Below are 7,150 nucleotides of genomic sequence, written 5' to 3'. Positions count from 1 at the left end.
CTATAGCAATAAGCCAAAGCTAGATGAAGCTCCACCAATGACCTGACAAGATGCAAACATAAGTACCACTATAAAAATATCAGCACAGACCAACTCCAGTAAAATTTACAATAACTTGTTTCCTAGTTTATTCCACAACTGGTTACTGTATGTATTCCTTTTCTGGCTGACACTCGGTACACGTTATGTTTGTTTACAGCACAGTACATAGCAACGGAATGCAGCAGCATTTAGGCAACAAAAAGACCATCTTATTCAGTTCGCATTAAAAAAGATGCTTGTGTTACACTGCTTAATGTTTGCAGCAACATTCCCATTTAGCATCCGCTCTCTCAATACTGTAGCTTTCTTGGAAACAAAGCCATTTTCCTTGCACATGTTCTTGCAGTCATGAGTCAGACAGAATCTGTTATTGTAGGGATAGCACGTATCGGCCTTTGACTTTGCCATTGGAGACGACAACGTCTCAGACAAACTACGTGGTTGCGATGACAACACTGATGGCGGTGGCGGAGGTGACCAATGGTGATGATGGTGTGACATCTCGGACAAACGGCGTCGTGGTGACGACGATGGCACGGGTGGGGGAGGCGGTGACCTGTGGTGATGATGGTGTGATGTTTTGAACAAGCTGCGTGGTGGTGATGAAGGCACTGGCGGCAGTGGTGGCGAACTGTGGTGACGGTTGTGCACCACCTTAGACAAATTGAGTGGTGGTGACAACGACACTGCCGGCGGTGGTGGTGACTTGTGGTGATGATTGTGTGACACCTCAGACAAACTGCGTGGTGGGGATCACGGAGGCGGAGGTGACCTGTGATGACGATGGTGCGACATCTCAAACAAACTGTGTGGTGGTGTTGTACATGGCTGCGGTGGTTGTCTAGGCCTGTGGGGACGAGGGCAGCGTGCCTGGGCCTGGTCTCGGGCTACACATGCAAACAACCAATACAAAATAGTCAAAATATGTTGATTTATATTCCCTCTGTTTCAATTAATTATGGCTTCCTCAAATTTCTCTAATTTTACCAAGTTTACAAAAAATGTACCGACATCTAAAATATCAAATCAACATATTTTTCGATGGTATAGTTATTTGAACTTATGTGTGTTAATATGTTTTCCATAAACTTGGTCAAAGTTAATAGTTTGACTTAGCACAAAGCCAAAGTAAACTATTATTGTAAACCGAGGGAGTAATATGTAACAATGCACAGATCTCCATATACATATACATATATACCTTGCCATGATGAAGAGGTTGAACAAATGACCACAAGTATCAGCAGGAAAGTACATGTCAGCTGTACATTCCTCGTCCTCTTGCATTTGGTGACTGCCATGAGATGAGTGGACAATATTACTGTCTCCTTTCTCTCTATTTGATTTTCTTGTTTTACTTTCTTGAGTGACGAGGTGAGGTGCAGTTTGCATCTGTGCTTGTTTTTCTGTATCACTGTGCAAGTGTTTATATACAAAACAAAAAAACCTTAAGTAGGAGTCATTATGAAAATTTATCTATTTCTACATTAATGCTTCTATCTTTCTATCTATCTATCTATCTATCTATCTATCTATCTGTCTATCTATCTATCTATCTATCTATCTATCTATCTGTAGGTCTTTCTATCTGTCTATTTTCTATCTGTCTATCAATCTATCAAGACATGCTAAGGCGTCGTCCGTCTTGTTGATGGCGTATAGTCAGTCGTGGCCACGCCTAATTGTATTGCCTCCTCAGAGCCCCATGGGAAGTAGGGCGACGGAAGGAACCACACATTTTCTCTGGCTCGTGTAAATTTTTACTGTCAAAAAAATATGCCAACAAACAGGTGAATATTTGATGACATACTTTTAATATGTGAAGAAACATGACTTGTACAAAATAACAGACACCATCGGAATGGTTTCAGCACAAATGTATGATGTTCATCATTGATTATTTATTAGAGTTATATTATTTCCGATCAGGCTCTTTGGTCAAGCTTCTCAAGGCTTCGGCTTCACCTGTTAATACACAGTTCATGTCACTATTCATGGAGCTTGTTTTTTCAATCTCCTTCTCAACAAGCCAGTGAAACCACTATATTTAGATTGACCGACTTTGGCTTCTCTAGGTACTATAGCAATAAGCCAAAGCTAGATGAAGCTCCACCAATGACCTGACAAGATGCAAACATAAGTACCACTATAAAAATATCAGCACAGACCAACTCCAGTAAAATTTACAATAACTTGTTTCCTAGTTTATTCCACAACTGGTTACTGTATGTATTCCTTTTCTGGCTGACACTCGGTACACGTTATGTTTGTTTACAGCACAGTACATAGCAACGGAATGCAGCAGCATTTAGGCAACAAAAAGACCATCTTATTCAGTTCGCATTAAAAAAGATGCTTGTGTTACACTGCTTAATGTTTGCAGCAACATTCCCATTTAGCATCCGCTCTCTCAATACTGTAGCTTTTCTTGGATACAAAGCCGTTTTCCTTGCACATGTTCTCGCAGTCATGAGTCAGACAGAATCTGTTATTGTAGGGATAGCACGTATCGGGCTTTGACTTTGCCATTGGAGACGACAATGTCTCGGACAAACTATGTGGTTGCGATGACAGCACTGATGGCGGTGGCAGAGGTGACCAATGGTGATGATGGTGCGACATCTCGGACAAACGGCGTCGTGGTCACGACGACGGCACTGGTGGGGGAGGCAGTGACCTGTGGTGATGATGGTGTGATGTTTCGAACAAGCTGCGTGGTGGTGATGAAGGCACTGGCGGCGGTGGTGGCGAACTGTGGTGATGGTGGTGCGCCACCTTAGACAAATTGAGTGGTGGTGACAACGACACTGCTGGCGGTGGTGGTGACTTGTAGTGTTGATTGTGTGACACCTCAGACAAACTGCGTGGTGGGGATGACGGCACTGGCGGAGGCGGAGGCGACCTGTGATGATGATGGTGCGACATCTCTAACAAATTGTGTGGTGGTGTTGTACATGGCCGCGGTGGTTGTCTAGGCCTGTGGAGACGAGGGCAGCGTGCCTGGGCCTGGTCTTGGGCTACACATGCAAACAACCAATACAAAATAGTCAAAATATGTTGACTTATATTCCCTCTGTTTCAATTAATTATGACTTCCTCAAATTTCTCTAATTTTACCAAGTTTACAAAAAAATGTACCGACATCTAAAATATCAAATCAACATATTTTTCGATGGTATAGTTATTTGAACTTGTGCGTGTTAATATGTTTTCCATAAACTTGGTCAAAGTTAATTGTTTGACTTAGCACAAAGCCAAAGTAAACTATTATTGTCAACCGAGGGAGTAATATGTAACAATGCACAGTAGAAGTAATGATCTCCATATACATATACATATATACCTTGGCATGATGAAGAGGTTGAACAAATGACCACAAGTATCAGTAGGAAAGTACATGTCAGCTGTACATTCCTCGTCCTCTTGCATTTGGTGACTGCCATGAGATGAGTGGACAATATTACTGTCTCCTTTCTCTCTCTTTGTTTTTTCTTTTTTCACTTTCTTGAGTGACGAGGTGAGGTGCAGTTTGCATCTGTATTTGTTTTTCTGTATCACTGTGCAAGTGCTTATATAGTAAACAAAAAAAAAACATTAAGTAGGAGTCATTATGAAAGTTTATCTATTTGTAACACCCTAATTTTGCATTTTCTAAAAAAATAGTCAAATTGATTTATTTAAGCAATTTATGTGAGCATTCAAACATAGGAAAGAAATAATTTTTGTAATACTAAAATCAAATATAAGATTAGCTACAAGTGATGCATACATGCTGCTGCATATTAATTTGTGAATGTTTGGTATTGATCAAAAATTTCAAAGAGAATTGAAATTTGAAATTAAAATGCTTTTGGAAAATTTGTTTGGAAAAAGAAAAAGGAAAAATTCTTTCTTTTCTCCTTCCCCCTCTCTTCCTTGATTTTCGGCCCAGCCCGAGCAGCCGCGCCAGACCGGATCAGCCCTCCCCCCTGGCATCCCGTGCCGGCCAAGCCCCGCTCCGGCCCAGCAGCCGCGCCAACCCAGCTCCACGCCGGCCCAAGTCGCGCGCGCCGCTGGAAACTGCCGTGCCTCCCTCTCCCCGGCAGCTGACCGACCGGGCCCGCTTGTCAGCTCCTCCCCCCACCTCCCTCCGTGCGTCTCGCAACCGCCCGCGCGTGCGCCTGGAGCAACCGCCGCCCGCGCCCGATCTTCTCGCGTCGTGGGAGCACCCCTCCCCGCGCCTGGCCTCTTTAAAACGGAGCCACGCCTAAGCCGCCCCCCTGCTGCCTCTCCCCGCTCCGTTTTCGCCCTCGCTCACGCCTCAGAGGCCGCAACCGACGCACGGCGAAGCACCGAAGACTGCCGTCCGCCGTGACCCGCCTTCCCCGAGCCGTCTCCGACCCCGAGTTCCCCGCTGTGAGCCTCGCCATGCTCCCCTCTACCTCCCCATGCATTCAATTCTTTGTTTCACGGCCCCTAGAGCTTTAACCGCTTGCACCGAGGATCTCCGGCCGCCGTCCAAGGTGGCCGCCGCCACGGCCGCACCCTCCGGCCACCTCTTTGGCCAAGATGTGTTCCCTGTCCGCTCACCTTGGCAGTGATATGGGAGTAATTAACCCGGGCATATGGGGATCACGACTCGCGGTGAATGTGCACCACCTCTGCAGAGGGTAACAAACTGTTATAATAGCCGTGCTCACGGTCACGAGCGGCCCGGAAAACTCACAGAATAACTGGTTACTTGTTGATGATCATTTAAGTTGTTCTATGATGATATATGATACATTTGACCCTGATATCTGTTCATATGGGATTAAATGGGAGCTTAAGCATAATTTGATAATACCTGAGAATAAAAGCTTGACTTACTAAAAATGCTAACTGCAGTAAACCAGTGTCCACCTTTTGAGCTTCATAACCCCATGTTAACTTGTTAAGTACGGGATGTACTTACGCTTGTTTATTCTCTTTATTTGGATAAAAAATCCTGGATGGGTAACAGATGACAACGGGTATGATGAATTCTTTGAGGATTTTTAGGCTTGTGGTCAACCAGTTGACCTTCCCTGTGATGAAGCCCCACGAGAGAGTTATTTTTTTTTATATTCCGCTATGTGATGTAAGACTAAGTTATATTATGGATCTGATGTAAGAGACACCGTGATGATACTTTATGTAATTTGTCAGCTTGTGTGTGTGATTGATCCCTAGGCACACACGAGTTTTGTGCATTCAATTTTATCCTTAAAATTGGGTGTGACACTATTTCTACATTAATGCTTTTATCAATCTATCTATCTATCTATCTATCTATCTATCTACTATCATTGTGTCTGTCTGCTAATCTTTCTATCTATCTATCTATCTATCTATCTATCTATCTATCTATCTATCTATCTATCTATCTATCTGTAGGTCTTTCTGTCTGTCTATTTATCTATCTATCTATAAATCTATCAAGACATGCTAAGGCGTGTAGTTTGCATCTATATTTGTTTTTCTGTATCGCTGTGCAAGTGTTTATATAGAAAACAAAAAAAACCTTAAGTAGGAGTCATTATGAAAATTTATCTATTTCTACATTAATGCTTCTATCAATCTATCTATCCATCCATCCATCCATCCGTATCTATCTATCTATCTATCAATCTATCTATCTATCTATCTATCTATCTACTATCGTTGTGTCTGTCTGCTAATCTTTCTACCTACCTACCTACCTACCTACCTACCCACGTATCTATCTATCTATCTATCTATCTATCTATCTATCTATCTATCTATCTATCTATCTATCTATCTATCTATATATCTATCTATCTATCTATCTGTAGGTCTTTCTGTCTGTCTATTTATCTATCTATCTATAAATCTATCAAGACATGCTAAGGCGTGTAGTTTGCATCTATATTTGTTTTTCTGTATCGCTGTGCAAGTGTTTATATAGAAAACAAAAAAACCTTAAGTAGGAAGTCATATGAAAATTTATCTATTTCTACATTAATGCTTCTATCCATCTATCTATCTATCTATCTATCTATCTATCTATCTATCTATCTATCTATCTATCTATCTATCTATCTATCTATCTATCTACTATCATTGTGTTTGTCTGCTAATCTTTCTACCTACCTACCTACCTACCTACCTATCAATCAATCAATCTGTCTATCTATCTATCTTTCTATCTATCTATCTACTATCATTGTGTTTGTCTGCTAATCTTTTCACCTACCTACCTACCTACCAACCTACCTACCTACCTATCAATCAATCAATCAATCTATCTATCTATCTATCTATCTATCTATCTATCTATCTATCTATCTATCTATCTATCTATATTCTATCTATCTGTAGGTTCTTTTCTATCTGTCTATTTATCTATCTGTCTATCAATCTATCAAGACATGCTAAGGCGTCGTCCGTCTGGTTGATGGCGTATAGTCAGTCGTGGCCACGCCTAATTGTACTGCCTCCCCAGAGCCCCATGGGAAGTAGGGCGACGGAAGGAACCACACATTTTCTCTGGCTCGTGTAGATTTTTACTGTCAAAAAATATGCCAACAAACAGGTGAATATTTGATGACATACTGACATACTTTTAATATGTGAAGAAACATGACATGTACAAAATAACAGACACGATCTGAATGGTTTCCGCACAAATGTATGATGTTTATCGTTGATTGTTTATTAGAGTTATATTATTCCCCATCTGGCTCTTTGGTCAAGCTTCTCAAGGCTTCGGCTTCACCTATTAATACACAGTTCATGTCACTATTCATGGAGCTTGTTTTTTCAATCTCCTTCTCAACAAGCTAGTGAAACCACTATTTTTGCTTGACCGACTTTGGCTTCTCTAGGTACTATAGCAATAAGCCAAAGCTAGATGAAGCTCCACCAACGACCTGACAAGATGCAAACATAAGTACCACTATAACAATATCAGCACAGACCAACTCCAGTAAAATTTACAATAACTTGTTTCCTAGTTTATTCCACAATTGGTTGCTGTATGTATGCCTTTTCTGGCATGCCACTCGGTACACATTATGTTTGTTTACAGTACATTATATAGCAACGGAATGCAGCAGCATTTAGGCACAAAAAAGACCATCTTATTTAG

General features: G+C 41.6%; 2 pseudogenes; both read right to left on the bottom strand.

Moving 5' to 3' along the window:
* Positions 1–292: 292 nt before the first annotated feature.
* Positions 293–1,434, bottom strand: LOC136534163 (extensin-2-like; annotated as a pseudogene).
* Positions 1,435–2,412: 978 nt separating this feature from the next.
* On the bottom strand, positions 2,413–3,485 carry LOC136534166 (extensin-2-like; annotated as a pseudogene).
* Positions 3,486–7,150: the final 3,665 nt, after the last annotated feature.

The sequence above is a fragment of the Miscanthus floridulus genome, unplaced genomic scaffold (genome assembly GCF_019320115.1).
Source record: "Miscanthus floridulus cultivar M001 unplaced genomic scaffold, ASM1932011v1 os_1588, whole genome shotgun sequence".
NCBI classification, from domain to species: domain Eukaryota; kingdom Viridiplantae; phylum Streptophyta; class Magnoliopsida; order Poales; family Poaceae; genus Miscanthus; species Miscanthus floridulus.
This window is presented reverse-complemented; position numbering and strand designations above follow the sequence as displayed.